The 27,990-nt window shown below is 46.5% G+C and overlaps 10 non-coding genes and 44 pseudogenes across 10 annotated transcripts; all 54 read left to right on the top strand.

Annotated features, from left to right (window-relative positions):
* The first annotated feature begins 17 nt into the window (after positions 1–17).
* LOC148246803 (5S ribosomal RNA) lies at positions 18–136 on the top strand (annotated as a pseudogene).
* A 561-nt stretch (positions 137–697) lies between these two features.
* LOC148246802 (5S ribosomal RNA) lies at positions 698–815 on the top strand (annotated as a pseudogene).
* A 207-nt stretch (positions 816–1,022) lies between these two features.
* LOC148246801 (5S ribosomal RNA) lies at positions 1,023–1,141 on the top strand (annotated as a pseudogene).
* Positions 1,142–1,350: 209 nt separating this feature from the next.
* Positions 1,351–1,469, top strand: LOC148246800 (5S ribosomal RNA; annotated as a pseudogene).
* A 206-nt stretch (positions 1,470–1,675) lies between these two features.
* On the top strand, positions 1,676–1,794 carry LOC148246799 (5S ribosomal RNA; annotated as a pseudogene).
* Positions 1,795–2,355: 561 nt separating this feature from the next.
* LOC148246798 (5S ribosomal RNA) lies at positions 2,356–2,474 on the top strand (annotated as a pseudogene).
* Positions 2,475–3,033: 559 nt separating this feature from the next.
* On the top strand, positions 3,034–3,152 carry LOC148246797 (5S ribosomal RNA; annotated as a pseudogene).
* Positions 3,153–3,354: 202 nt separating this feature from the next.
* Positions 3,355–3,473, top strand: LOC148246796 (5S ribosomal RNA; annotated as a pseudogene).
* A 561-nt stretch (positions 3,474–4,034) lies between these two features.
* Positions 4,035–4,152, top strand: LOC148246795 (5S ribosomal RNA; annotated as a pseudogene).
* Positions 4,153–4,356: 204 nt separating this feature from the next.
* LOC148246794 (5S ribosomal RNA) lies at positions 4,357–4,475 on the top strand (annotated as a pseudogene).
* A 210-nt stretch (positions 4,476–4,685) lies between these two features.
* LOC148246793 (5S ribosomal RNA) lies at positions 4,686–4,804 on the top strand (annotated as a pseudogene).
* Positions 4,805–5,367: 563 nt separating this feature from the next.
* Positions 5,368–5,486, top strand: LOC148246792 (5S ribosomal RNA; annotated as a pseudogene).
* Positions 5,487–6,293: 807 nt separating this feature from the next.
* On the top strand, positions 6,294–6,412 carry LOC148246791 (5S ribosomal RNA; annotated as a pseudogene).
* A 208-nt stretch (positions 6,413–6,620) lies between these two features.
* On the top strand, positions 6,621–6,739 carry LOC148246790 (5S ribosomal RNA). The gene has a single exon (XR_015814816.1). It is a non-coding gene; the product is annotated as a 5S ribosomal RNA (ribosomal RNA).
* A 562-nt stretch (positions 6,740–7,301) lies between these two features.
* On the top strand, positions 7,302–7,420 carry LOC148246789 (5S ribosomal RNA; annotated as a pseudogene).
* A 513-nt stretch (positions 7,421–7,933) lies between these two features.
* On the top strand, positions 7,934–8,052 carry LOC148246788 (5S ribosomal RNA; annotated as a pseudogene).
* A 205-nt stretch (positions 8,053–8,257) lies between these two features.
* Positions 8,258–8,376, top strand: LOC148246787 (5S ribosomal RNA). Its single transcript, XR_015814630.1, has one exon. It is a non-coding gene; the product is annotated as a 5S ribosomal RNA (ribosomal RNA).
* Positions 8,377–8,925: 549 nt separating this feature from the next.
* LOC148246786 (5S ribosomal RNA) lies at positions 8,926–9,043 on the top strand (annotated as a pseudogene).
* Positions 9,044–9,247: 204 nt separating this feature from the next.
* On the top strand, positions 9,248–9,366 carry LOC148246785 (5S ribosomal RNA; annotated as a pseudogene).
* A 209-nt stretch (positions 9,367–9,575) lies between these two features.
* On the top strand, positions 9,576–9,694 carry LOC148246784 (5S ribosomal RNA; annotated as a pseudogene).
* A 563-nt stretch (positions 9,695–10,257) lies between these two features.
* Positions 10,258–10,376, top strand: LOC148246783 (5S ribosomal RNA; annotated as a pseudogene).
* A 205-nt stretch (positions 10,377–10,581) lies between these two features.
* Positions 10,582–10,700, top strand: LOC148246782 (5S ribosomal RNA). Its single transcript, XR_015814718.1, has one exon. It is a non-coding gene; the product is annotated as a 5S ribosomal RNA (ribosomal RNA).
* Positions 10,701–11,937: 1,237 nt separating this feature from the next.
* LOC148246781 (5S ribosomal RNA) lies at positions 11,938–12,056 on the top strand (annotated as a pseudogene).
* Positions 12,057–12,261: 205 nt separating this feature from the next.
* LOC148246780 (5S ribosomal RNA) lies at positions 12,262–12,380 on the top strand (annotated as a pseudogene).
* A 560-nt stretch (positions 12,381–12,940) lies between these two features.
* On the top strand, positions 12,941–13,059 carry LOC148246779 (5S ribosomal RNA; annotated as a pseudogene).
* A 205-nt stretch (positions 13,060–13,264) lies between these two features.
* LOC148246778 (5S ribosomal RNA) lies at positions 13,265–13,383 on the top strand (annotated as a pseudogene).
* A 560-nt stretch (positions 13,384–13,943) lies between these two features.
* Positions 13,944–14,062, top strand: LOC148246777 (5S ribosomal RNA; annotated as a pseudogene).
* A 205-nt stretch (positions 14,063–14,267) lies between these two features.
* On the top strand, positions 14,268–14,386 carry LOC148246776 (5S ribosomal RNA; annotated as a pseudogene).
* A 209-nt stretch (positions 14,387–14,595) lies between these two features.
* LOC148246775 (5S ribosomal RNA) lies at positions 14,596–14,714 on the top strand (annotated as a pseudogene).
* Positions 14,715–15,242: 528 nt separating this feature from the next.
* Positions 15,243–15,361, top strand: LOC148246774 (5S ribosomal RNA). The gene has a single exon (XR_015814275.1). It is a non-coding gene; the product is annotated as a 5S ribosomal RNA (ribosomal RNA).
* Positions 15,362–15,924: 563 nt separating this feature from the next.
* On the top strand, positions 15,925–16,043 carry LOC148246773 (5S ribosomal RNA). Its single transcript, XR_015815073.1, has one exon. It is a non-coding gene; the product is annotated as a 5S ribosomal RNA (ribosomal RNA).
* A 559-nt stretch (positions 16,044–16,602) lies between these two features.
* On the top strand, positions 16,603–16,721 carry LOC148246772 (5S ribosomal RNA; annotated as a pseudogene).
* Positions 16,722–16,926: 205 nt separating this feature from the next.
* LOC148246771 (5S ribosomal RNA) lies at positions 16,927–17,045 on the top strand. The gene has a single exon (XR_015815103.1). It is a non-coding gene; the product is annotated as a 5S ribosomal RNA (ribosomal RNA).
* A 561-nt stretch (positions 17,046–17,606) lies between these two features.
* LOC148246770 (5S ribosomal RNA) lies at positions 17,607–17,725 on the top strand (annotated as a pseudogene).
* Positions 17,726–17,930: 205 nt separating this feature from the next.
* Positions 17,931–18,049, top strand: LOC148246769 (5S ribosomal RNA; annotated as a pseudogene).
* Positions 18,050–18,285: 236 nt separating this feature from the next.
* Positions 18,286–18,403, top strand: LOC148246768 (5S ribosomal RNA; annotated as a pseudogene).
* Positions 18,404–18,607: 204 nt separating this feature from the next.
* Positions 18,608–18,726, top strand: LOC148246767 (5S ribosomal RNA; annotated as a pseudogene).
* Positions 18,727–18,935: 209 nt separating this feature from the next.
* On the top strand, positions 18,936–19,054 carry LOC148246766 (5S ribosomal RNA; annotated as a pseudogene).
* Positions 19,055–19,616: 562 nt separating this feature from the next.
* Positions 19,617–19,735, top strand: LOC148246765 (5S ribosomal RNA; annotated as a pseudogene).
* A 561-nt stretch (positions 19,736–20,296) lies between these two features.
* LOC148246764 (5S ribosomal RNA) lies at positions 20,297–20,415 on the top strand. The gene has a single exon (XR_015814776.1). It is a non-coding gene; the product is annotated as a 5S ribosomal RNA (ribosomal RNA).
* Positions 20,416–20,974: 559 nt separating this feature from the next.
* LOC148246763 (5S ribosomal RNA) lies at positions 20,975–21,093 on the top strand (annotated as a pseudogene).
* A 209-nt stretch (positions 21,094–21,302) lies between these two features.
* On the top strand, positions 21,303–21,421 carry LOC148246762 (5S ribosomal RNA). The gene has a single exon (XR_015815269.1). It is a non-coding gene; the product is annotated as a 5S ribosomal RNA (ribosomal RNA).
* A 561-nt stretch (positions 21,422–21,982) lies between these two features.
* LOC148246761 (5S ribosomal RNA) lies at positions 21,983–22,101 on the top strand (annotated as a pseudogene).
* A 559-nt stretch (positions 22,102–22,660) lies between these two features.
* On the top strand, positions 22,661–22,779 carry LOC148246760 (5S ribosomal RNA; annotated as a pseudogene).
* Positions 22,780–22,984: 205 nt separating this feature from the next.
* Positions 22,985–23,103, top strand: LOC148246759 (5S ribosomal RNA; annotated as a pseudogene).
* Positions 23,104–23,308: 205 nt separating this feature from the next.
* Positions 23,309–23,427, top strand: LOC148246758 (5S ribosomal RNA; annotated as a pseudogene).
* Positions 23,428–23,633: 206 nt separating this feature from the next.
* Positions 23,634–23,752, top strand: LOC148246757 (5S ribosomal RNA). The gene has a single exon (XR_015814333.1). It is a non-coding gene; the product is annotated as a 5S ribosomal RNA (ribosomal RNA).
* An 882-nt stretch (positions 23,753–24,634) lies between these two features.
* Positions 24,635–24,753, top strand: LOC148246756 (5S ribosomal RNA; annotated as a pseudogene).
* A 209-nt stretch (positions 24,754–24,962) lies between these two features.
* Positions 24,963–25,081, top strand: LOC148246755 (5S ribosomal RNA). The gene has a single exon (XR_015815387.1). It is a non-coding gene; the product is annotated as a 5S ribosomal RNA (ribosomal RNA).
* A 562-nt stretch (positions 25,082–25,643) lies between these two features.
* LOC148246754 (5S ribosomal RNA) lies at positions 25,644–25,762 on the top strand (annotated as a pseudogene).
* Positions 25,763–25,971: 209 nt separating this feature from the next.
* Positions 25,972–26,090, top strand: LOC148246753 (5S ribosomal RNA; annotated as a pseudogene).
* A 559-nt stretch (positions 26,091–26,649) lies between these two features.
* LOC148246752 (5S ribosomal RNA) lies at positions 26,650–26,768 on the top strand (annotated as a pseudogene).
* A 560-nt stretch (positions 26,769–27,328) lies between these two features.
* On the top strand, positions 27,329–27,446 carry LOC148246751 (5S ribosomal RNA; annotated as a pseudogene).
* A 204-nt stretch (positions 27,447–27,650) lies between these two features.
* Positions 27,651–27,769, top strand: LOC148246750 (5S ribosomal RNA; annotated as a pseudogene).
* Positions 27,770–27,990: the final 221 nt, after the last annotated feature.

The raw sequence follows: 27,990 nt of genomic DNA, 5'->3' as shown, positions 1-27,990 counted from the left end.
GCAGCGCGAAATTAAACAGGTGCGATCATACCAGGACTAAAGCCTCGGATCCCATCAGAACTCCGCAGTTAGGTGTGCTTGGGCGATAGTAGTACTCGGATGGGTGACCACTTGGGAAGCCCTCGTGTTGCACCTATTTTTTTTCGGATGGGTTGTTCGACGTTACACGCGAATGGAATTATAAACCGCTGGTTCATTTGCAAAGGTGAGTCACGGTGCCGGGGCATATTACTTGATAATAGAACGAGAAAGAGAGATGCAGAGTGCACGCACAAGGAAACAAATGACGGGCGGGGGGATGAGAGGAGAAAGAGTGTATGTATTTGCAGTGCAGAATGAAACATGAGGGATCATACCAGCACTAATGCAACGGATTCTATCAGAATTTCGCAGTTAAGGGTGCTTGGGCGAGAAAAGTACTCGGATGGGTGACCTCCTGCGAAGTCCTTATATTTAACCCATTTTCTTAGGAGGTCCTCGTGTTGCACCCATTTTTTCGTAGATGATTCTTTCGACGTTACGCGCGACTTGATTTATGGTCTGCAGGTTTATTCGCAAATGTGAGTCACGGCGCCGTGGCATTTTACTTGATATTAGAACGAGTACGGGAGGTGCAGTGCGTACGCACAAGGAAACAAATGACGGGAGGATGAAGAAAAGGGAAGGAGTGTATGTATTTAAAGCGCAAAATTAAACAAGTGGCATCATACCAGCACTAATGTACTGGATCACATCAGAACTCTGCAGTTAAGTGTGCTTGGGCGAGAGTAGTACTCGGATGGGTGACCTCTTGGGAAGTCCTCGTATCGCAACAATTTTTTTTAAGATGGGTCGTTCGACGTTACGCGCGACTGGAAATATGGTCCGCTGGTTTATACGCAAATGTGAGTCAAGAATCAGGGGCATTTTAATCGATATTAGAACGAGAAGGAGAGGTGCAGTGTGAACGCACAAGGAAACAAATGATGGGAGGGGGGGAGGGAAGAAGGAGAGTGTATGTATTTTTTGCACGAAATTTAAACAGGTGCGGTCACACCAGCACAAATGCAACGGATCCCATCAGAACTCCGTAATTAAGTGTGCTTTGGCGAAAGTGGTACAATGATGGGTTACCTCCTTGGAAGTTCTCGTGCTGCACCCATTTTCTTTTTTTCAGATGTGCGGTTCGACGTTACGCGCGACTTTAATTATGGTCCGCGGATTTATTCACAAATGTGAGTCACGACGCCGTGGCATTTTACTTGATATTTGAACGAGAACGAGAGGTGCAGTGCGCACGCACATGGAAACAAATGACGGGAAGGGGAAGAAAGGAGAAGGACTTTATGTATTTGCAGCGCAAAATTAAACAGTTGTGATCATACTATCACTAATGCACCGGATCCCATCAGAACTTCGTAGTTAAGTGTGCTTGGGCGAGAGTAGTACTTGGATGGGTCACCTCCTGGGAAGTCCTTGTGTTGCACTAATTTTTTTTTCAGACGGGTCCTTCGACGTTACGCTCGACTAAAACTAGGGTCCACTGGTTTATACCCAAATGTGAGTCAAGAAGCAAGGGCATTTTAATCGATATTTGAACGAGAATGAGAGGTGAAGTGTGAACGCACAAGGAAACAATTGACGGAAGGGGGAAGAAAGGAGAAGGAGTGTATGTATTTGCAGCGCGAAATTAAACGGGTGCGATCATACCAGCACTAATGCACTGGATCCCATCAGAACTCTGCAGTTAAGTGTGTTTGGGCGAGAGTAGTACTCGGATAGGTGACCTCCTAGGAAGTCCTCGTGTCGCACCAATTTTTTTTCAGACGGGTCGTTGGACAATACGCGCGACTGGAACTAGGATCCGCTGGTTTATACGCAAATGTGAGTCAAGAAGCAGGGGCATTTTAATCGATATTAGAACGAGAAGCAGAGATGCAGAGTGCACGCACAAGGAAACAAATGACGGAAGGGGGGATGGAGGGAGAAAAAGTGTATGTATTTGCAGCGCAGAATGAAACATTAGCAATCATACCAGCACGAATGCAACGGATTCTATCAGAAATCCGCAAGTTAAGGGTGCTTGGGCGAGAGTAGCACTAGGATGGGTGACCTCCTGCGAAGTCCTTATATTTCACCCATTTTCTTAGGAAGTCCTCGTGTTACACCCATTTTTTTTGCAGATGATTCTTTCGACGATACGCGCGACTTGAATTATGGTCGTCAGGTTTATTCGCAAATGTGAGTCACGACACCGTAGCATTTTACTTGATATTAGAACGAGCACGGGAGGTGCAGTGCGCACGCACAAGGAAACAAATGACTGGAGGGGGAAGAAAAGAGAGGAGTTTATGTATTTGCAGCGCGAAATTAAACGGGTGCGATCATACCAGCACTAATGCACTGGATCCCATCAGAACTCTGCAGTTAAGTGTGTTTGAGCGAGAGTAGTACTCGGATGGGTTACTTCCTAGGAAGTGCTCGTGTCGCACCAATTTTTTTTCAGACGGGTCGTTCGACAATACACGCGACTGGAACTAGGATCCGCTAGTTTATACGCAAATGTGAGTCAAGAAGCATGGGCATTTTAATCGATATTAGAACGAGAAGGAGAGGTGCAGTGTGAACGCTCAAGGAAACAATTGATGGGAGGGGGAGGGAAGGAGAAAATGTGTATGTATTTGCAGCGCAGAATGAAACAGGTGCGATCATACCAGCACTAATGCAACGGATTCTATCAGAACTCCGTAGGTAAGGGTGCTTGGGCGAGACTAGTTATAGCATGGGTTACCTCCTGCGAAGTCCTTATATTTCACCCATTTTCTTGTGAAGTCCTCGTGTTACACCCATTTTTTTGCAGATGATTCTTTCGACGTTACGCGCGACTTGAATTATGGTCCTCAGGTTTATTCGCAAATGTGAGGCACGGCGCTGTAGCATTTGTCTTGATATTAGAACGAGAACGGGAGGTGCAGCGCGCACGCACAAGGAAACAAATGACGGGAGGGGGAAGAAAAGAGAAGGATTGTATGTATTTGCAGCGCGAAGCTAAACAGGTGCGATCATACCAGCACTAAAGCCCCAGATCCCATTAGAACTCCGCAGTTAAGTGTGCTTGGGCGAGATTAGTACTCGGATGGTTGACCTCCTGGGAAGTCCTTGTGTCGCACAAATTTTTTTTCAGAATGGTCGTTCGACGTTACGCGCGTCTGGAACTAGGGTCCGCTGGTTTATACGCAAATGTGAGTCAAGAAGCAGGGGCATTTTAATCGATATTAGAACGAGAATGAGAGGAGAAGTGTGAACCGACAAGGAAACAAATAACGGAAAGGGGAAGAAAGGAGGAGTGTATTTATTTGCAGCGCGAAATTAAAGAGGTGCGATCATACCAGCACTAAAGCCCTGGATCTCATTAGAACTCCGCAGTTAAGTGTGTTTGGGCGAGAGTAGTACTCGGATGGGTTACCACCTAGGAAGCCCTCGTGTTGCACCTATTTTTTTTCAGATGGGTTGTTCGACGTTACGCGCGAATGGAATTATAAGCCGCTGGTTCATTTGCAAAGGTGAGTCATGGTGCCGGAGCATATTACTTGATATTAGAACGAGAAAGAGAGATGCAGAGTGCACGCACAAGGAAACAAATGACGGGAAGGGGGATGGGAAGAGAAAGAGTGTATGTATTTACAGTGCAGAATGAAACATGAGGGATCATACCAGCACTAATGCAACGGATTCTATCAGAACTCCGCAGTTAAGGGTGCTTGGGCGAGAAATGTACTCGGATGGGTGACCTCCTGCGAAGTCCTTATATTTCACCCATTTTCTTTGCAGGTCGTCGTGTTGCACCTATCTTTTTGCAGATGATTCTTTCGACGTTACGCGCGACTTGATTTATGGTCCGCAGGTTTATTCGCAAATGTGAGAAACGACGCCGTGGCATTTTACTTGATATTAGAACGAGTACGGGAGGTGCAGTGCGCACGCACAAGGAAACAAATGACGGGAGGAGGAAGAAAAGAGAAGGAGTGTATGTATTTGAAGCGCAAAATTAAACAAGTGGCATCATACCAGCACTAATGCACTGGATCCCATCAGAACTCTGCAGTTAAGCGTGCTTGGGCGAGAGTAGTACTCGGATGGGTGACCTATTGGGAAGTCCTCGTATCGCAACAATTTTTTTTCAGATGGGTCGTCCGACGTTACGCGCGACTGGAAATATGGTCCGCTGGTTTATACGCAAATGTGAGTCAAGAATCAGAGGCATTTTAATCGATATTAGAACGAGAAGGAGAGGTGCAGTCTGAACGCACAAGGAAACAAATGATGGGAGGGGGGGAGGGAAGAAGGAGTGTATGTATTTTCAGCACGAAATTAAACAGGTGCGGTCACACCAGCACAAATGTACCGGATCCCATCAAAACTCCGCAGTTAAGTGTGCTTTAGCGAAAGTAGTACAATGATGGGTTACCTCATGGGAAGTTCTCGTGTTGCACCCATTTTCTTTTTTTTCAGATGTGTTGTTCGAAGTTACGCGCGACTTTAATTATGGTCCGCAGATATATTCGCAAATGTGAGTCACGGTGCTGTGGCATTTTACTTGATATTTGAACGAGAACGAGAGGTGCAGTGCGCACGCACAAGGAAACAAATGACGGGAGGGGGAAGAAAGGAGGAGTAGATTATGTATTTGCAGCGCGATATTAAATAGGAGCGATCATACCAGCACTAATGCACCGGAGCCTATCAGAACTCCGCAATTAAGTGTGCTTGGGCGAGAGTAGTACTCGGATGGGTGACCTACTGGGAAGTCCTCGTGTCGCACTAATTTTTTTTTTCAGATGGGTCGTTCGACGTTACGCGCGACTGGAACTAGGGTCCACTGGTTTATACGCAAATGTGTGTAAAGAAGCAGGGGCATTTTAATCGATATTAGAACGAGAAGGAGAGATGCAGAGTGCACGCACAAGGAAACAAATGACGGGAGGGGGGATGGAGGGAGAAAAAGTGTATGTATTGGCAGTGCAGAATGAAACATTAGCAATCATATCAGCACCAATGCAACGGATTCTATCAGAACTCCGCAAGTTAAGGGTGCTTGGGCGAGAGTAGCACTAGGATGGGTGACCTCCTGCGAAGTCCTTATATTTCACCTATTTTCTTAGGAAGTCCTCGTGTTGCACCCATTTTTTTGCAGATGATTCTTTCGACTTTACGCGCGACTTGAATTATGGTCCTCAGGTTTATTCACAAATGTGAGTCACGGCGCCGTGGCATTTTACTTGATATTTGAACGAGAACGTGAGGTGCAGTGCGCACGCACAAGGAAACAAATGACGGGAGGGGGAAGAAAGGAGAAGGAGTTTATGTATTTGCAGCGCGAAATTAAACAGGTGCGATCATACCAGCACTAATGCACCAGATCCCATTAGAACTCCGCAGTTAAGTGTGCTTGGGCGAGAGTAGTACTCGGATGGGTGATCTCCTGGGAAGTCCTCATGTCGCATTAATTTTTTTTTTCAGACGGGTCGTTCGACGTTATGTGCGACTGCAACTAGGGTCCACTAGTTTATACGTAAATGTGAGTCAAGAAGCAGGGGCATTTTAATCGATATTAGAACGAGAAGGAGAGATGAAAGAGTGCACACACAAAGAAACAAATGACGGGAGGGGGAGGGAAGGAGAAAGAGTGTATGTATTTTCAGCACGAAATGAAACAGGTGCGATCATACCAGCACTAATGCATCGGATTCTATCAGAACTCCGTAGGTAAGGTGCTTGGGCGAGAGTAGTACTAGCATGGGTTATCTCCTGCGAAGTCCTTATATTTCACCCATTTTCTTGTGAAGTCCTCGTGTTGCACCCATTTTTTTGAATTATAGTCCTCAGGTTTTTTTTGAAACAATCGATGGGAGGGGGAGGGAAGGAGAGGGAGTGTATGTATTTTCAGCACGAAATGAAACAGGTGCGATCATACCAGCACTAATGCAACGGATTCTATCAGAACTCCGTAGGTAAGGGTGCTTGGGCGAGAGTAGTACTAGCATGGGTTACCTCCTGCGAAGTCCTTATATTTCACCCATTTTCTTGTGAAGTCCTCGTGTTGCACCCATTTTTTTGCAGATGATTCTTTCGACGTTACGCGCGATTTGAATTATGGTCCTCAGGTTTATTCGCAAATGTGAGTCACGGTGCCGTGGCATTTTACTTGATATTAGAACGAGAGCGGGAGGTGTAGTGCGCACGTAAAAGGAAACAAATGGCGGGAGGGGGAAGAAAGGGGAATGAGTGTATGTATTTGCAGTGCGAAATTAAACAGGTGCGATCATACCAGCACAAATGCACCGGATCCCATCAGAACTCCGCTGTCAAGTGTGCTTTGGCGAAAGTAGTACAATTATGGGTTACATCGTGGGAAGTTCTCGTGTTGTATCCATTTTCTTTTTTTCAGATGTGCCATTCGACGTACGCGCGACTTTAATTATGGTCCGCAGATTTATTAGCAAATGTGAGTCACGGTGTCGTGGCATTTTATTTGATATTTGAACGAGAACGAGAGGTGCAGTGTGCACGCACAAGGAAACAAATGACGGGAGGGAGAAGAAAGGAGAAGGAGTTTATGTATTTGCAGCGCAAAATTAAACATATGCGATCATACCAGCACTAATGCACCGGATCCCATCAGAACTCCGCAGTTAAGTGTGCTTGGGCGAGAGTAGTACTCGGATGGGTGACCTCTTGGGAAGTCCTCGTGTCGCACTAATTTTTTTTTCAGACGGGTCGTTCGACGTTACGCGCGACTGGAACTAAGGTCCGCTGGTTTATACGCAAATGTGAGTCAAGAAGCAGGGGCATTTTAATCGATATTAGAACGAGAAGGAGAGATGCAGAGTGCACGCACAAGGAAACAAATGACGGGAGGGGGGATGGAGGGAGAAAAAGTGTATGTATTTGCAGCGCAGAATGAAACATGAGCGATCATACCAGCACCAATGCAACGGATTCTATCAGAACTCCGCAAGTTAAGGGTGCTTGGGCGAGAGTAGCACTAGGATGGGTGACCTCATGCGAAGTCCTTATATTTCACCAATTTTCTTAGGAAGTCCTCGTGTTCCACCCATTTTTTTGCAGATGATTCTTTCGACGATACGCGCGACTTGAATTATGGTCCTCAGGTTTATTCGCAAATGTGAGTCACGGCACCGTAGCATGTTACTTTATATTAGAAGGAGCACGGGAGGGGCAGTGCGCACGCACAAGGAAACAAATGACGGGAGGGGGAAGAAAGGAGAAGGAGTTTATGTATTTGCAGCGCGGAATTAAACGTGTGCGATCATACCAGCACTAATGCACCGGATTCCGTCAGAACTCTGCAGTTAAGTGTGCTTTGGCTAGAGTAGTACTCGGATTGGTGACCTCCTGGGAAGTCCTCGTGTCGCACCAATTTTTTTTCAGACGGGTAGTTCGACGTTACGCGCGACTGGAACTAGGGTCCGCTGGTTTATACGCAAATGTGAGTCAAGAAGCAGGGGCATTTTAATCCATATTAGAACGAGAAGGAGAGGTGCAGTGTGAACGCACAAAGAAACAATTGATGGGAGGGGGAAGGAAGGAGAAGGAGTGTATGTATTTTCAGCAATAAATGAAACAGGTGCGATCATACCAGCACTAATGCAACGGATTCTATCAGAACTCCGTAGGTAAGGGTGCTTGGGCGAGAGTAGTATTAGCATGGGTTACCTCCTGCGAAGTTCTTATATTTCACCCATTTTCTTGTGAAGTCCTCGTGTTGCACCCATTTTTTTGCAGATGATTCTTTCGACGTTACGCGCGACTTGAATTATGGTTCTCAGGTTTATTAGCAAACGGGAGGTGCAGTGCGCACACACAAGGAAACAAATGACGAGAGGGGGAAGAAAGGGGAATGAGTTTATGTAATAGAAGCGCAAAATTAAACGGGTGCGATCATACCAGCACTATTGCACCGGATCCCATCAGAACTCTGCAGTTAAGTGTGCTTGGGCGAGATTAGTACTCGGATGCGTGACCTCCTGGGAAGTCCTCGTGTCGCACCAATTTTTTTTCAGACGGGTCGTTCGACGTTACGCGCGTCTGGAACTAGGGTCCGCTGGTTTATACGCAAATGTCAGTCAATAAGCAGGGGCATTTTAATCGATATTAGAACGAGAATGAGAGATGAAGTGTTAACGCACAAGGATACAAATGACGGGAGGGGGAAGAAAGGAGAAGGAGTATATGTATTTGCATCGCGAAATTAAAGAGGTGCGATCATACCAGCACTAAAGCCCCGGATCCCATCAGAACTCCGCAGTTAAGTGTGCTTGGGCGAGAGTAGTACTCGGATGGGTGACCACTTGGGAAGCCCTCGTGTTGTACTTATTTTTTTTTGGATTGGTTGTTCGACGTTATGCGCGAATGGAATTATAAACCGCTGGTTCATTTGCAAAGGTGAGTCACGGTGCCGGGGCATATTACTTGATATTAGAATGAGAAAGAGAGATGCAGAGTGCACGCACAAGGAAACAAATGACGGGAGGAGAAAGAGTGTATGTATTTGCAGTGCAGAATGAAACATGAGGGATCATACCAGCTCTAATGCAACGGATTCTATCAGAACTCCGCAGTTAAGGGTGCTTGGGTGAGAAAAGAACTCGGATGGGTGACCTCCTGCGAAGTCCTTATATTTCGCCCATTTTCTTGGGAGGTCCTCGTGTTGCACCCATCTTTTTGCAGATGATTCTTTCGACGTTACGCGCGACTTGATTTATGGTCCGCAGGTTTATTCGCAAATGTGAGTCACGGCGCCGTGGCATTTTACTTGATATTAGAACGAGTACGGGAGGTCCAGTGCGCACGCACAAGGAAACAAATGTTGGGAGGAGGAAGAAAAGAGAAGGAGTGTATGTATTTGAAGCGCAAAATTAAACAAGTGGCATCATACCAGCGCTAATGCACTGGATCCCATCAGAACTCTGCAGTTAAGCGTGTTTGGGCGAGAGTAGTACTCGGATGGGTGACCTATTGGGAAGTCCTCGTATCGCAACAATTTTTTTTCAGATGGGTCGTCCGACGTTACGCGCGACTGGAACTATGGTCCGCTGGTTTATACGCAAATGTGAGTCAAGAATCAGAGGCATTTTAATCGATATTAGAACGAGAAGGAGAGGTGCAGTGTGAACGCACAAGGAAACAAATGATGGGAGGGGGGGAGGGAAGAAGGAGTGTATGTATTTTCAACACAAAATTAAACAGGTGCGGTCACACCAGCACAAATGCACCGGATCCCATCAGAACTCCGCAGTTAAGTGTGCTTTGGCGAAAGCAGTACAATGATGGGTTACCTCCTGGGAAGTTCTCGTGTTGCACCCATTTTCTTTTTTTCAGATGTGCCGTGCGACGTTACGCGCGACTTTAATTATGGTCTGCAGATTTATTCGCAAATGTGAGTCACGACGCTGTGGCATTTTACTTGATATTTGAACGAGAACGAGAGGTGCAGTGCGCACGCACAAGGAAACAAATCACGGGAGGGGGAAGAAAGGAGAAGTAGTTTATGTATTTGCAGCGCAAAATTAAACAGGTGCGATCATACCAGCACTAATGCACCGGATCCCATCAGAACTCCGCACTTAAGTGTGCTTGGGCGTGAGTCGTACTCGGATGGGTGACCTCCTGGGAAGTACTCGTGTCACACTAATTTTTCTTTTCAGACGGGTCATTCGACGTTACGCGCGACTGGAACTAGGGTCCACTGGTTTATACACAAATGTGAGTCAAGAAACAGGGGTATTTTAATCGATATTAGAACGAGAAGGAGAGATGCAAAGTGCACGCACAAGGAAACAAATTATGGGAGGGGGAATGGAGGGAGAAAAAGTGTATGTATTTGCAGCGCAGAATGAAACATGAGCAATCATACCAGCATCAATGCAACGGATTTTATCAGAACTCCGCAAGTTAAGGGTGCTTGGGCGAGAGTAGCACTATTATGGGTGACCTCCTGCGAAGTCCTTATATTTCACCCATTTTCTTAGGAAGTCCTCGTGTTGTACCCATTTTGTTGCAGATGATTCTTTCGACATTACGCGCGACTTGAATTATGGTCCTCAGGTTTATTCGCAAATGTGAGTCACGGTGCTGTAGCATTTTACTTGATATTAGAACGAGAACGGGAGCTACAGTGCGCACGGACAAGGAAACAAATGACGGGAGGGGGACGAAAGGGGAATGAGTTTATGTATTTGCAGCGCGAAATTAAACAGGTGCAATCATTCCAGCACTAATTCACCGGATCCCATCAGAACTCCGCAGTTAAGTGTGCTTGGGTGAGAGTAGTACTCGGATGGGTGACCTCTTTGGAAGTCCTCGTGTCGCACCAATTTTTTTTTAGACGGGTCGTTCGACGTTACGCGCGACTGGAATTAGGGTCCACTGGTTTATACGCAAATGTGAGTCAAGAAGCAGGGGCATTTTAATCGATATTAGAACGAGAATGAGAGGTGAAGTGTGAACGCACAAGGAAACAAATGACCGGAGGGGGAAGAAAGGAGAAGGAGTGTATGTATTTGCAGTGCGAAATTAAACAGGTGCGATCATACCATCACTAAAGCCCCGGATCCCATCAGAACTCCGCAGTTAAGTGTGCTTGGGCGAGAGTAGTACTCGGATGGGTGACCACTTGGGAAGCCCTCGTGTTGCACCTATTTTTTTCGGATGGGTTGTTCGACGTTACGCGCGAATGGAATTATAAACCGCTGGTTCATTTGCAAAGGTGAGTCACGGTGCCGGGGCATATTACTTGATATTAGAACGAGAAAGAGAGATGCAGAGTGCACGCACAAGGAAACAAATGACGGGAGGGGGGATGGGAGGAGAAAGAGTGTATGTATTTGTAGTGCAAAATGAAACATGAGGGATCATACCAGCACTAATGCAAAGGATTCTATCAGAACTCCGCAGTTAAGGGTGCTTGGGCGAGATAAGTACTCTGATGGGTGACCTCCTGCGAAGTCCTTATATTTCACCCATTTTCTTGGGAGGTCCTCGTGTTGCACCCATCTTTTTACAGATGATTCTTTCGACGTTACGCACGACTTGATTTATGGTGCGCAGGTTTATTCGCAAATGTGAGTCATGGCGCCGTGGCATTTTACTTGATATTAGAACGAGTACGGGAGGTGCAGTGCGCACGCACAAGGAAACAAATGACGGGATGAGGAAGAAAAGAGAAGGAGTGTATGTATTTTAAGCGCAAAATTAAACAAATGGCATCATACCAGCAGTAATGCACTGGATCCCATCAGAACTCTGCAGTTAAGTGTGCTTGGGCGAGAGTAGTACTTGGATGGGTGACCTGCTAGGAAATCCTCGTGTCGCACCAATTTTTTTTCAAACGGGTCGTTCGACGTTACGCGCGACTGGAACGAGGGTCCGCTGGTTTATACGCAAATGTGAGTCAGGAAGAAGGGTCATTTTAATCGATATTAGAACGAGAAGGAGAGGTGCAGTGTGAACGCACAAGGAAACAATTGATGGGAAGGGGAGGGAAGGAGAAGGAGTGTATGTATTTTCAGCACGAAATGAAACAGGTGCGATCATACCAGCACTAATGCAACGGATTCTATCAGAACTCCGTAGGTAAGGGTGCTTGGGCGAGAGTAGTTCTAGCATGGGTTACCTTCTGCGAAGTCCTTATATTTTACCAATTTTCTTAGGAAGTCCTCGTGTTGCACCCTTTTTTTTGCAGATGATTCGTTCGACGTTACGCGCGACTTGAATTATGGTCCTCAGGTTTATTCGCAAATGTGAGTCACGGCGCCGTGGCATTTTACTTGATAGTAAAATGAGAACGGGAGGTGCAGTGCGCACGCACAGGGAAACAAATGACGGGAGGGGGAAGAAAGGGGAATGAGTTTATGTATTTGCAGCGCGAAATTAAACAAGTGCGATCATATCGGCACTAATGCATCGGATCCCATCAGAACTCCGCAGTGAAGTGTGCTTCGGCGAGATTAGTACTCGGATGGGTGACCTCCTGGGAAGTCCTCGTGTTGCACCAATTTTTTTTCAGATGGGTCGTTCGACGTTACGCGTGTCTAGCACTAGGGTCCGCTGGTTTATACGCAAATGTGAGTCAAGAAGCAGGGGCATTTTAATCGATATTAGAATGAGAATGAGAGGTGAAGTGTGAACGCACAAGGAAACAAATGACGGGAGGGGGAAGAAAGGAGATAGAGTGTATGTATTTGCAGCGCGAAATTAAAAAAGTTCGATCATACCAGCACTAAAGCCCCGGATCCCATCAGAACTCCGCAGTTAAGTGTGCTTGGGCGAGAGTAGTACTCGGATGGGTGACAACTTGGGAAGCCCTCGTGTTGCACCTATTTTTTTTCGGATGGGTTGTTCGACGTTATGCGCGAATGGAATTATAAACCGCTGGTTCATTTGCAAAGGTGAGTCACGGTGCCGGGGCATATTACTTGATATTAGAACGAGAAAGAGAGATGCAGAGTGCACACACAAGGAAACAAATGACGGGAGGGGGGATGGGAGGAGAAAGAGTGTATGTATTTGCAGTGCAGAATGAAACATGATGGATCATACCAGCACTAATGCAACGGATTCTATCAGAACTCCGCAGTTAAGGGTGCTTAGGCGAGAAAAGTACTCGGATGGGTGACCTCTTGCGAAGTCCTTATATTTCACCCATTTTCTTGGGAGGTCCTCGTGTTGCACCCATCTTTTTGCAGATGATTCTTTCGACGTTACGCGCGACTTGATTTACGGTCCTTAGGTTTATTCGCAAATGTGAGTCACGGCATCGTGGCATTTTACTTGATATTAGAATGAGTACGGGAGGTGCAGTGCGCACGCACAAGGAAACAAATGACGGGAGGAGGAAGAAAAGAGAAGGAGTGTATGTATTTGCAGCGCCAAATTAAACATGTGCGATCATACCAGCACTAATGCACCGGATCCCATCAGAACTCTGCAGTGAAGTGTGCTTGGGGGAGATTAGTACTCGGATGGGTGACCACCTGGGAAGTTCTCGTGTCGCACCAATTTTTTTTCAGACGGGTCTTTCGACGTTACGCGCGTCTGGAACTAGGGTCCGCTGGTTTATACGCAAATGTGAGTCAAGAAGCAGGGGCATTTTAATCGATATTAGAACGAGAATGAGAGGTGAAGTGTGAACGCACAAGGAAACAAATGACAGGAGGGGGAAGAAAGGAGAAGGAGTGTATGTATTTGCAGCGCGAAATTAAACAGGTGCGATCTTACCAGCACTAAAGCTCCGGATCCCATCAGAACTCCGCAGTTAAGTGTGCTTGGGTGAGCGTAGTACTCGGATGGGTGACGACTTGGGAAGCCCTCGTGTTGCACCTATTTTTTTTGGGATGGGTTGTTCGACGTTACGCGCGAATGGAATTATAAACCGCTGGTTCATTTGCAAAGGTGAGTCACGGTGCCGGGTCATATTACTTGATATTAGAACGAGAAAGAGAGATGCAGAGTGCACGCACAAGGAAACAAATGACGGGAGGGGCGATGGGAGGAGAAAGAGTGTGTGTATTTGCAGTGCATAATGAAACATGAGGGATCATACCAGCACTAATGCAACGGATTCTTTCAGAACTTCGCAGTTAAGGGTGCTTGGGCGAAAAAAGTACTCGGATGGGTGACCTCCTGCGAAGTCCTTATATTTCACCCATTTTCTTGGGAGGTCCTCGTCTTGCACCCGTCTTTTTGCAGATGATGCTTTCGACGTTATGCGCGACTTGATTTATGGTCCGCAAGTTTATTTGCAAATGTGAGTCACGGCGCCGTGGCATTTTACTTGATATTAGAACGAGTACGGGAGGTGCAGTGCGCACGCACAAGGAAACAAATGACGGGATGAGGAAGAAACGAGAATGAGTGTATGTATTTGAAGCGCAAAATTATACAAGTGGCATCATACCAGCACTACTGCACTGGATCCCATGAGAACTCTGCAGTTAAGTGTGCTTGGGCGAGAGTAGTACTCGGATGGGTGACCTCTTGGGAAGTCCTCGTATCCCAACAATTTTTTTTTTCAGATGGGTCGTTCGACGTTAGGTGCGACTGGAACTATGGTCCGCTGGTTTATACGCAAATGTGAGTCAAGAATCAGGGGCATTTCTATCGATATTAGAACAAGAAGAAGAGGTGCAGTGTGAACGCAAAAGGAAACAAATGATGGGAGGGGGGAGGAAAGAAGGAGTGTATGTATTTTCAGCACGAAAATAAACAGGTGCGGTCACACCAGCACAAATGCACCGGATCCCATCAGAACTCCGCAGTTAAGTGTGCTTTGGCGAAAGTAGTACAATGATGGGTTACCTCCTGGGAAGTTCTCGTGTTGCACCCGTTTTCTTTTTTTCAGATGTGCCGTTCGACGTTACGCGCGACTTTAATTATGGTCCGCAGATTTATTCGCAAATGTGAGTCACAGCGCCGTTGTATTTTACTTGATATTTGAACGAGAACGAGAGGTGCAGTGCGCACGCACAAGGAAACAAATGACGGGAGGGGGAAGAAAGGAGAAGGAGTTTATGTATTTGCAGCGCGGAATTAAACGGGTGCGGTCATACCATCACTAATGCCCCGGATCCCATCAGAACTTAGCAGTTAAGTGTGCTTGGGCGATAGCAGTACTCGGATGGGTGACCTCTTGGGAAGTCCTCGTGTCGCACCAATTTTTTTTTACACGGGTCGTTCGACGTTACGTGCGACTGGAACTATAATCTGCTGGTTTATACGCAAATGTGAGTCAAGAATCTGTGGCATTTTTATCGATATTCGAACGAGAAGGAGAGGTGCAGTGTGAATGCACAAGGAAACAAATGATAGGAGGGGGGAGGGAAGAAGGAGTGTATGTATTTTCAGCCCGAAATTAAACAGGTGCGCTAACACCAGCACAAATGCACCGGATCCCATCAGAACTTCGCAGTTAAGTGTGCTTTGACGAAAGTAGTACAATGATGGGTTACCTCCTGGGAAGTTCTCATGTTGCACCCATTTTCTTTTTTTCAGATGTGCCGTTCGACGTTACGCGCGACATTAATTATGTTCCGCAGATTTATTCGCAAATGTGAGTCACAGCGCCGTGGCATTTTACTTGATATTTGAACGAGAACGGGAGGTGCAGTGCGCACGCAAAAGGAAATAAATGACGAGAGGGGGAAGAAAGGAGGAGTTTATGTATTTGCAGCGCAACATTAAATAGGTGCGATCATACCAGCACTAATGCACCGGATCCCATCAGAACTCAGCAGTTAAGTGTGCTTGGGCGAGAGTAGTACTAAGATGGGTGACCTCCTGGGAAGTTCTCGTGTCGCACTAATTTTTTTTTTCAGACGGGTGGTTCGACGTTACGCGCGACTGGAACTAGGGTCCACTGGTTTATACGCAAATGTGAGTCAAGAAGCAGGGACATTTTAATCGATATTAGAACAAGAAGGAGAGATGCAGAGTGCACGCACAAGGAAACAAATGACGGGAGGGGGGATGGAGGGAGAAAAAGTGTATGTATTTGCAGCGCAGAATGAAACATGAGCAATCATACCAGCACCAATGCAACGGATTCTATCAGAACTCCGCAAGTTAAGGATCATTGGGCGAGAGTAGCACTAGGATGGGTGACCTCTTGCGAAGTCCTTATATTTCACCCATTTTCTTAGGAAGTCCTCGTGTTGCACCCATTTTTTTGCAGATGATTCTTTCGACGATACTCCCGACTTGAATTATGGTCCTCAGGTTTATTCGCTAATGTGAGTCACGGAACCGTAGCATTTTACTTTATATTAGAACGAGCACGGGAGGTGCAGTGCGCACGCACAAGGAGACAAATGACGGGAGGGGGAAGAAAGGAGAAGGAGTTTATGCATTTGCAGCGCAGAATTAAACGGGTGCGATCATACCAGCACAAATGCACCAGATCCCGTCAGAACTCCGCAGTTAAGTGTGCTTGGGCGAGAGTAGTACTCAGATGGGTGACCTCCTGGGAAGTCCTCGTGTCGCACAAATTTTTTTTCAGACGGGTCGTTCGAAGTTACGCACGACTAGAACTAGTGTCCGCTGGTTTATCCGCAAATGTGAGTCAAGAAGCAGGGGCATTTTAATCGATATTAGAACGAGAAGGAGAGGTGCAGTGTGAACGCACAAGGAAACAATTGATGGGAGGGGGAGGGAAAGAGAAGGAGTGTATGTATTTTCAGCACGAAATGAAACAGGTGCAATCATACCAGCACTAATGCAACGGATTCTATCAGAACTCCGTAGGTAAGGGTGCTTGGGCGAGAGTAGTACTAGCATGGGTTACCTCCTGCGAAGTCCTTATATTTCACCCATTTTCTTGTGATGTTCTCGTGTTGCACCCATTTTTTTGCAGATGATTCTTTCGATGTTACGCGCGACTTGAATTATGGTCCTCAGGTTTATTCGCAAATGTGATTCACGACGCTTTAGCATTTTACTTTATATTAGAACGAGAACGGGAGGTGCAGTGCGCACGCACAAGGAAACAAATGACGGGAGGGGGAAGAAAGGGGAATGAGTTTATGTATTTGCAGCGCGAAATTAAACTGGTGCGATCATACCAGCACTAATGCATCGGATCCCATCAGAACTTCGTAGTGAAGTGTGCTTGGGCGAGATTAGTACTCGGATGGGTGACCTCCTGGGAAGTCCTTGTGTCGCACAAATTTTTTTTCAGACGGGTCGTTCGACGTTACGCGCGACTGGAACTGGGGTCCGCTGGTTTATACGCAAATGTGAGTCAAGAAGCAGGGTCATTTTAATCGATATTAGAACGAGAATGAGAGGTGAAGTGTGAACGCACAAGGAAACAAATGACGGGAGGGGGAAGAAAGGAGATAGAGTGTATGTATTTGCAGCGCGAAATTAAACAAGTTCGATCATACCAGCACTAAAGCCCCGGATCCCATCAGAACTCCGCAGTTAAGTGTGCTTGGGCGAGGGTAGTACTTGGATGGGTGACCACCTGGGAAGCCCTCGTGTTGCACATATTTTTTTTCGGATGGGTTGTTCGACGTTACGCGCGAATGGAATTATAAACCGCTAGTTCATTTGTAAAGGTGAGTCACGGTGCCGGGGCATATTACTTGATATTAGAACGAGAAGGAGAGATGCAGAGTGTATGCACAAGGAAACAAATGAAGGGAGGGGGGATGGAGGGAGAAAAAGTGTATGTATTTGCAGCGCAGAATGAAACATGAGCAATCATACCAGCACCAATGCAACGGGTTCAATCAGAACTCCGCAAGTTAAGGGTGTTTGGGCGAGAGTAGCACTAGGATGGGTGACCTCCTGCGAAGTCCTTATATTTCACCCATTTTCTTAGGAAGTCCTCGTGTTTCACCCATTGTGTTGCAGATGATTCTTTCGACGATACGCGCGACTTGAATTATGGTCCTCAGGTTTATTCGCAAATGTGAGTCACGGCACCGTAGCATTTTACTTTATATTAGAACGAGCACGGGAGGTGCAGTGCGCACGCACAAGGAAACAAATGACGGGAGGGGGAAGAAAGGAGAAGGAATTTATGTATTTGCAGCGCGAAATTAAACGGGTTCTATCATACCAGCACAAATGCACCGGATCCCATCAGAACTCCGCAGTTAACTGTGCTTGGGCGAGAGTAGTACTCGGATGGGTGACCTCCTGGGAAGTCCTCGTATCGCAACAATTTTTTTTCAGATATGTCGTTCGACTTTACGCGCGACTGGAACTAGGGTCCGCTGGTTTATACGCAAATGTGAGTCAAGAAGCAGGGGCATTTTAATCGATATTAGAACGAGAAGAAGAGGTGCAGTGTGAACGCACAAGGAAACAATCGATGGGAGGGGGAGGGAAGGAGAGGGAGTGTATGTATTTTCAGCACGAAATAAAACAGGTGCGATCATACCAGCACTAATGCAACGGATTCTATCAGAACTCCGCAGTTAAGGGTGCTTGGGTGAGAAAAGTACTCGGATGGGTGACCTCCTGCGAAGTCCTTATATTTCACCCATTTTCTTGGGAGGTCCTCGTGTTGCACCCATCTTTTTGCAGATAATTCTTTCGACGTTACGCGCGACTTGATTTATGGTCCTCAGGTTTATTCGCAAATGTGAGTCACGATGCCGTGACATTTTACTTGATATGTGAACGAGAACGGGAGGTGCAGTGCGCAAGCACAAGGAAACAAATGACGGGAGAAGGAAGAAAAGAGAAGGAGTGTATGTATTTGAAGCGCAAAATTAAACAAATGGCATCATACCAGCACTAATGCACTAGATCCAATCAGAACTCTGCAGTTAAGTGTGCTTGGGCGAGTGTAGTACTCGGATGGGTGACCTCTTGGGAAGTCCTCGTATCGCAACAATTTTTTTTCAGATGGGTCGTTCGACATTACGCGCGACTGGACCTTTGGTCCGCTGGTTTATACGTAAATGTGAGTCAAGAATGAGGGGAATTTTAATCGATATTAGAACGAGAAGGAGATATGCAGTGTGAACGCACAAGGAAACAAATGATGGGAGGGAGGGAGGGAAGAAGGAGTGTATGTATTTTTAGCACGAAATTAAACAGGCGCGGTCACACCAGCACAAATGCACCGGATCCCATCAGAACTCCGCAGTTAAGTGTGCTTTGGTGAAAGTAGTACAATGATGGGTTACCTCCTGGAAAGTTCTCGTGTTGCACCAATTTTTTTTTTTTCAGATGTGCCGTTTGACCTTTCGCGCGACTTTAATTATGGTCCGCAGATTTATTCGCAAATGTGAGTCACGGCGCCGTGGGATTTTACTTGATATTTGAGCGAGAACGAGAGGTGCAGTGCGCACGCACAAGGAAACAAATGACGGGAGGGGGAATAAAGGAGAAGGAGTTTATGTATTTGCAGCGCGAAATTAAACAGGTTCGATCATACCAGCACTAATGCACCGGATTCCATCAGAACTCCGCAGTTAAGTGTGCTTGGGCAAGAGTAGTACTCAAATGGGTTACCTCTTGGGAAGTCCTCGTGCCGCACTAATTTTTTTTTCCGACGGGTCGTTCGACGTTACGCGCGACTGGAACAAGGGTCCACTGGTTTATACGCAAATGTGAGTCAAGAAGCAGGGGCATTTTAATCGATATTAGAACGAGAAAGAGAGATGCAGAGTGCACGCACAAGGAAACAAATGACGGGAGGGGGGATGGAGGTAGAAAAAGTATATGTATTCGCATCGCAGAATGAAACATGAGCAATCATACCAGCACCAATGCAACGGATTCTATCAGAACTCCGCAAGTTAAAGGTGCTTGGGCGAGAGTAGCACTAGGATGGGTGACTTCCTGCGAAGTCCTTATATTTCACCCATTTTCTTAGGAAGTCCTCGTGTTGCACCCATTTTTTTGCAGATGATTCTTTCGACGATACGCGCAAGTTGAATTATTGTCCTCAGGTTTATTCGCAAATGTGAGTCATGGCACCGTAGCATTTTACTTGATATTAGAACGAGCAGGGGAGGTGCAGTGCGCACGCACAAGGAAACAAATGACGGGAGGGGGAAGAAAGGAGAAGGAGTTTATGTATTTGCAGTGTGGAATTAAACGGGTGCGATCATACCAGAACTAATGCACCGGATCCCGTCAGAACTCCGCAGTTAAGTGTGCTTGGGCGAGATTAGTACTCGCATGGTTGACCTCTTGGGAAGTCCTCGTGTCGCACTAATTTTTTTTTCAGACGGGTCGTTCGACGTTACGCGCGACTGGAACTAGGGTCCACTGGTTTATACGCAAATGTGAGTCAAAAAGCAGGGGCATTTTAATCGATATTAGAACGAGAAGGAGAGATGCAGAGTGCACGCACAAGGAAACAATTGACGGGAGGGGGGATGAGGGAGAAAAAGTGTATGTATTTGCAGCGCAGAATGAAACATAAGCAATCATACCAGCACCAATGCAACGGATTCTATCAGAACTCCGCAAGTTAAGGGTGCTTGGGCGAGAGTAGCACTAGAATGGGTTACCTCATGCGAAGTCCTTATATTTCACCCATTTTCTTAGGAAGTCCTCGTGTTGCACCCATTTTTTTGCAGATGATTCTTTCGACTATACGCGCAACTTGAATTATGGTCCTCAGGTTTATTCACAAATGTGAGTCACGGCACCGTAGCATTTTACTTTATATTAGAAGGAGCACGGGAGGTGCAGTGCGCACGCATAAGGAAACAAATGACAGGAGGAGGAAGAAAGGAGAAGGAGTTTATGTATTTGCAGCGCGGAATTAAACGGGTGCGATCATACCAGCACAAATGCACCGGATCCCGTCAGAACTCCGCAGTTAAGTGTGCTTGGGCGAGAGTAGTACTCAGATGGGTGACCTCCTGGCAAGTCCTCGTGTCGCACCAATTTTTTTTCAGACGGGTCGTTCGACGTTACGCGCGACTGGAACTAGGGTCCGCTGGTTTATACGCAAATGTGAGTCAAGAAGCAGGGGCATTTTAATCGATATTAGAACGAGAAGAAGAGGTGCAGTATGAACGCACAAGGAAACAATCGATGGGAGGGGGAGGGAAGGAGAGGGAGTGTATGTATTTTCAGCACGAAATGAAACAGGTGCGATCATACCAGCACTAATGCAACGGATTCTATCAGAACTCCGTAGGTAAGGGTGCTTGGGCGAGAGTAGTACTAGCATGGGTTACCTCCTGCGAAGTCCTTATATTTCACCCATTTTCTTGTGAAGTCCTCGTGTTGCACCCATTTTTTTGCAGATGATTCTTTCGACGTTACGCGCGATTTGAATTATGGTCCTCAGGTTTATTCGCAAATGTGAGTCACGGCGCCGTGGCATTTTACTTGATATTAGAACGAGAGCGGGAGGTGCAGTGCGCACGTAAAAGGAAACAAATGACGGGAGGGGGAAGAAAGGGGAATGAGTGTATGTATTTGCAGTGCGAAATTAAACAGGTGCGATCATACCAGCACAAATGCACCGGATCCCATCAGAACTCCGCTGTCAAGTGTGCTTTGGCGAAAGTAGTACAATTATGGGTTACATCGTGGGAAGTTCTCGTGTTGCATCCATTTTCTTTTTTTCAGATGTGCCATTCGACGTTACGCGCGACTTTAATTATGGTCCGCAGATTTATTAGCAAATGTGAGTCACGGTGTCGTGGCATTTTATTTGATATTTGAACGAGAACGAGAGGTGCAGTGTGCACGCACAAGGAAACAAATGACGGGAGGGAGAAGAAATGAGAAGGAGTTTATGTATTTGCAGCGCAAAATTAAACATGTGCGATCATACCAGCACTAATGCACCGGATCCCATCAGAACTCCGCAGTTAAGTCTGCTTGGGCGAGAGTAGTACTCGGATGGGTGACCTCTTGGGAAGTCCTCGTGTCGCACTAATTTTTTTTTCAGACGGGTCGTTCGACGTTACGCGCGACTGGAACTAGGGTCCACTGGTTTATACGCAAATGTGAGTCAAGAAGCAGGGGCATTTTAATCGATATTAGAACGAGAAGGAGAGATGCAGAGTGCACGCACAAGGAAACAATTGACGGGAGGGGGGATGAGGGAGAAAAAGTGTATGTATTTGCAGCGCAGAATGAAACATAAGCGATCATACCAGCACCAATGCAACGGATTCTATCAGAACTCCGCAAGTTAAGGGTGCTTGGGCGAGAGTAGCACTAGGATGGGTGACCTCATGCGAAGTCCTTATATTTCACCAATTTTCTTAGGAAGTCCTCGTGTTCCACCCATTTTTTTGCAGATGATTCTTTCGACGATACGCGCGACTTGAATTATGGTCCTCAGGTTTATTCGCAAATGTGAGTCACGGCACCGTAGCATTTTACTTTATATTAGAAGGAGCACGGGAGGGGCAGTGCGCACGCACAAGGAAACAAATGACGGGAGGGGGAAGAAAGGAGAAGGAGTTTATGTATTTGCAGCGCGGAATTTAACGTGTGCGATCATACCAGCACTAATGCACTGGATTCCGTCAGAACTCCGCAGTTAAGTGTGCTTTGACGAGAGTAGTACTCGGATTGGTGACCTCCTGGGAAGTCCTCGTGTCGCACCAATTTTTTTTCAGACGGGTCGTTCGACGTTACGCGCGACTGGAACTAGGGTCCGCTGGTTTATACGCAAATGTGAGTCAAGAAGCAGGGGCATTTTAATCCATATTAGAACGAGAAGGAGAGGTGCAGTGTGAACGCACAAGGAAACAATTGATGGGAGGGGGAAGGAAGGAGAAGGAGTGTATGTATTTTCAGCAAGAAATGAAACAGGTGCGATCATACCAGCACTAATGCAACGAATTCTATCAGAACTCCGTAGGTAAGGGTGCTTGGGCGAGAGTAGTACTAGCATGGGTTACCTCCTGCGAAGTTCTTATATCTCACCCATTTTCTTGTGAAGTCCTCGTGTTGCACCCATTTTTTTGCAGATGATTCTTTCGACGTTACGCGCGACTTGAATTATGGTCCTCAGGTTTATTAGCAAATGTGAGTCACGGCGCCGTGGCATTTTACTTGAAATTAGAACGAGAACGGGAGGTGCAGTGCGCACGCACAAGGAAACAAATGACGGGTGGGGGAAGAAAGGGGAATGAGTTTATGTAATAGAAGCGCAAAATTAAACGGGTGCGATCATACCAGCACTATTGCACCGGATCCCATCAGAACTCTGCAGTTAAGTGTGCTTGGGCGAGATTAGTACTCGGATGCGTGACCTCCTGGGAAGTCCTCGTGTCGCACCAATTTTTTTTCAGACGGGTCGTTCGACGTTATGCGCGTCTGGAACTAGGGTCCGCTGGTTTATACGCAAATGTGAGTCAATAAGCAGGGGCATTTTAATCGATATTAGAACGAGAATGAGAGGTGAAGTGTTAACGCACAAGGATACAAATGACGGGAGGGGGAAGAAAGGAGAAGGAGTTTTTGTATTTGCAGCGCGAAATTAATCAGGTGTGATCATACCAGCACTAATACAACAGATCCCATCATAACTCCGCAGTTAAGTGTGCTTGGGCGAGAGTAGTACTCGGATGGGTGACCACTTGGGAAGTCCTCGTGTTGCACCCATTTTTTTGCAGATGATTCTTTCGACGTTACGCGCGACTTGAATTATGGTCCTCAGGTTTATTCACAAATGTGAGTCACGACGCTGTAGCATTTTACTTGATATTAGAACGAGAACGGGAAGTGCAGTGCGAACGCACAAGGAAACAAATGACGGGAGGGGGAATAAAGTAGAAGGAGTTTATATAGTTGCAGCGCAAAATTGAACAAGTGCGATCATACCAGCACTAATGCACCGAATCCCATCAGAACTCCGCAGTGAAGTGTGCTTGGGCGAGATTAGTACTCGTATGTGTGACCTCCTGGGAAGTCCTCGTGTCACACAAATTTTTTTTTTCAGACGGAAAATTCGACGTTACGCATGACTGGAACTAGGGTTCACTGGTTTATACGCAAATGTGAGTCAAGGAGCAGGGGCATTTTAATTGATATTAGAACGAGAATTAGAGGTGAAGTGTGAACGCACAAGGAAACAAATGACGGAAAGGGAAGATAGGAGAAGGAGTGTATGTATTTGCAGCGCGAAATTAAACTGGTGCGATCATACCAGCACTAAAGCTCCGGATCCCATCAGAACTCCGCAGTTAAGTGTGCTTGGGCGAGGGTAGTACTCGGATGGGTGACCACTTGGGAAGCACTCGTGTTGCACCTATTTTTTTTCGGATGGGTTGTTCGACGTTACGCGCGAATGGAATTATAAACCACTGGTTCATTTGCAAAGGTGAGTCACGGTGCCGGGGCATATTACTTTATATTAGAACGAGAAAGAGAGATGCAGAGTGCACCCACAAGGAAACAAATGACGGGAGGGGGGATGGGCGGAGAAAGAGTGTATGTATTTGCAGTGTAGAATGAAACATGAGGGATCATACCAGCACTAATGCAACGGATTCTATCAGAACTCCGTAGTTAAGGGTGCTTGGGCGAGAAAAGTACTCGGATGGGTGACCTCCTGCGAAGTCCTTATATTTCGCCCATTTTCTTGGGAGGTCCTCGTGTTGCACCCATCTTTTTGTAGATGATTCTTTCGACGTTACGCGCGACTTGATTTATGGTCTGCAGGTTTATTCGCAAATGTGAGTCACGGCGCCATGGCATTTTACTTGATATTAGAACGAGTATGGGAGGTGCAGTGCGCACGCACAAGGAAATAAATGACGGGAGGAGGAAGAAAAGAGAATGAGTGTATGTATTTGAAGCGCAAAATTAAACAAGTGGTATCATACCAGCACTAATGCACTGGATCCCATCAGAACTCTGCAGTTAAGTGTTTTGGGCTAGTGTAGTACTCGGATGGGTGACCTCTTGGGAAGTCCTCGTATCGTAATAATTTTTTTTTAGATGGGTCGTTCGACGTTACGCGCGACTGGAACTATGGTCCGCTGGTTTATACGCAAATGTGAGTCAAGAATCAGGGGCATTTTAATCAATATTCGAACGAGAAGGAGAGGTGCAGTGTGAACGCACAAGAAAACAAAAGATGGGAGGGGGGGAGGGAAGAAGGAGCGTATGTATTTTCAGCACGAAATTAAACAGGTGCGGTCACACCAGCACAAATGCACCGGATCCCATCAGAACTCCGCAGTTAAGTGTGCTTTGGCGAAAGTAGTACAATGATGGGTTACCTCCTGGGATGTTCTCGTGTTGCACCCATTTTCTTTTCTTCAGATGTGCCGTTCGACGTTACGTGCGACTTTAATTATGGTCCGCAGATTTATTCGCAAATGTGAGTCACGGTGCCGGACATATTCCTTGATATTAGAACAAGAAAGAGAGACGCAGAGTGCACGCACAAGGAAACAAATGACGGGAGGGGGGATGGAAGGAGAAAGAGTTTATGTATTTGCAGCGCAAAATTAAACGCGTGCGATCATACCAGCACTATTGCACCGGATCCCATCAGAACTCCGCAGTTAAGTGTGCTTGGGCGAGTGTAGTACTCGGATGGGTGACCTCTTGGGAAGTCCCCGTGTCGCACTAATTTTTTTTTCAGACGGGTCATTCGACGTTACGAGCGACTGGAACTAGGGTCCACTGGTTTATACGCAAATGTGAGTCAAGAAGCAGGGGCATTTTAATCGATATTAGAACGAGAAGGAGAGATGCAGAGTGCACGCACAAGGAAACAAATGACGGGAGGGGGGATGGAGGGAGAAAAAGTGTATGTATTTGCAGCACAGAATGAAACATGAGCAATCATACCAGCACCAATGCAACGAATTCTATCAGAACTCCGCAAGTTAAGGGTGCTTGGGCGAGAGTAGCTCTAGGATGGGTGACCTCCTGCGAAGTCCTTATATTTCACCCATTTTCTTAGGAAGTCCTCGTGTTGCACCCATTTTTTTGCAGATGATTCTTTCGACGATACGCGCGACTTGAATTATGGTCCTCAGGTTTATTGGCAAATCTGAGTCACGGCACCGTAGCATTTTACTTGATATTAGAACGAGAAGGAGAGGTGCAGTGCGCACGCACAAGGAAACAAATGACGGGAGGGGGAAGAAAAGAGAAGGAGTTTATGTATTTGCAGCGCGGAATTAAAGGGGTGCGATCATACCAGCACAAATGCAACGGATCCCATCAGAACTCCGCAGTTAAGTGTGCTTTGGCGAAAGTAGTACAATGATGGGTTACCTCCTGGGAAGTTCTCGTGTTGCACCCTTTTTCTTTTTTTCAGATGTGCCGTTCGACGTTACTCGCGACTTTAATTATGGTCCGCAGATTTATTCGCAAATGTGAGTCACGGCGCCGTGGCATTTTACTTGATATTTGAACGAGAATAAGAGGTGCAGTGCGCACGCACAAGGAAACAAATGACGGGAGGGGGAGGAAATGAGAAGGAGTTTATGTATTTGCAGCGCGGAATTAAACGGGTGCGATCATACCAGCACTAATGCACTAGATCCCATCAGAACTCCGCAGTTAAGTGCGCTTGGGCGAGAGTAGTACTCGGATGGGTGACCTCCTGGTAAATCCTCGTGTCGCACCAATTTTTTTTCAGACGGGTCGTTCGACGCTACGCACGACTGGAACTATGGTCCGTTGGTTTATACGCAAATGTGAGTCAAGAAGCAGGGGCATTTTAATCGATATTAGAACGAGAAGGAGAGGTGCAGTGTGAACGCACAAGGAAACAATTGATGGGAGGGGGAGGGAAAGAGAAGGAGTGTATGTATTTTAAGCACGAAATGAAACAGGTGCGATCATACCAGCACTAATGCAACGGATTCTATCAGAACTCCTTAGGTAAGGGTGCTTGGGCGAAAGTAGTACTAGCATGGGTTACCTCCTACGAAGTCCTTATATTTCACAAATTTTCTTGTGATGTCCTCGTGTTGCACCCATTTTTTTGCAGATGATTCTTTCGACGTTACGCGCGACTTGTATTATGGTCCTCAGGTTTATTCGCAAATGTGAGTCACGGCGCTGTGGTATTTTACTTGATATTAGAACGAGTATGGGAGGTGCAGTGCGCACGCACAAGGAAATAAATGACGGGAGGAGGAAGAAAAGAGAAGGAGTGTATGTATTTGAAGCGCAAAATTAAACAAGTGGCATCATACCAGCACTAATGCACCGGATCCCATCAGAACTCTGCAGTTAAGCGGGCTTGGGCGAGAGTAGTACTCGGATGGGTGACCACTTGGGAAGCCCTCGTGTTGCACCATTTTTTTCTCGGATGGGTTGTTCGATGTTACGCGCGAATGGAATTATAAACCACTATTTCATTTGCAAAGGTGAGTCACGGTGCCGGGGCATATTACTTGATATTAGAACGAGAAAGAGAGGTGCAGAGTGCACGCACAAGGAAACAAATGACGGGTGGGGGGATGGGAGGAGAAAGAGTGTATGTATTTGCAGTGCAGAATCAAGCATGAGGGATCATACCAGCACTAATGCAACAGATTCTATCAGAACTCCGCAGTTAAGGGTGCTTGGGCGAGAAAAGTACTCGGATGGTTGACCTCCTGCGAAGTCCTTATATTTCACCCATTTTCTTGGGAGGTCCTCGTGTTGCACCCATCTTTTTGTAGATGATTCTTTCGACGTTACGCGCGACTTGCTTTATGGTCCGCATGATTATTCGCAAATGTGAGTCACGGCGCCGTGGCATTTTACTTGATATTAGAACGAGTATGGGAGGTGCAGTGCGCACGCACAAGGAAATAAATACGGGAGGAGGAAGAAAAGAGAAGGAGTGTATGTATTTGAAGCGCAAAATTAAACAAGTGGCATCATACCAGCACAAATTCACTGGATCCCATCAGAACTCTGCAGTTAAGCGGGCTTGGGCGAGAGTAGTACTCGGATGGGTGACCTCTTGGGAAGTCCTCGTATCGTAATAATTTTTTTTCAGATGGGTCGTTCGACATTACGCGTGACTGGAACTATGGTCCGCTGGTTTATACGCAAATGTGAGTCAAGAATCAGGGGCATTTTAATCAATATTTGAACGAGAAGGAGAGGTGCAGTGTGAACGCACAAGGAAACAAATGATGGGAGGGGGGGAGGGAAGAATGAGTGTATGTATTTTCAGCACGAAATTAAACAGGTGCGGTCACACCAACACTAATGCACCGGATCCCATCAGAACTCCGCAGTTAAGTGTGCTTTGGCGAAAGTAGTACAATGATGGGTTACCTCCTGGGAAGTTCTCGTGTTGCACCTATTTTTTTTTTCAGATGTGCCGTTCGATGTTACGCGCGACTTTAATTATGGTCCGCAGATTTATTTGCAAATGTGAGTCACGGGGCCGTGGCATTTTACTTTATATTTGAACGAGAACGAGAGGTGCAGTGCGCACGCACAAGGAAACAAATGACGGGAGGGGGAAGAAAGGAGATGGAGTTTTTGTATTTGCAGCGCGAAATTAAACTGGTGCGATCATAC

The sequence above is a fragment of the Carica papaya genome, chromosome 8, assembly GCF_054855325.1.
Source record: "Carica papaya isolate Zhongbai chromosome 8, ASM5485532v1, whole genome shotgun sequence".
NCBI classification, from domain to species: Eukaryota; Viridiplantae; Streptophyta; class Magnoliopsida; order Brassicales; family Caricaceae; genus Carica; species Carica papaya.
This window is presented reverse-complemented; position numbering and strand designations above follow the sequence as displayed.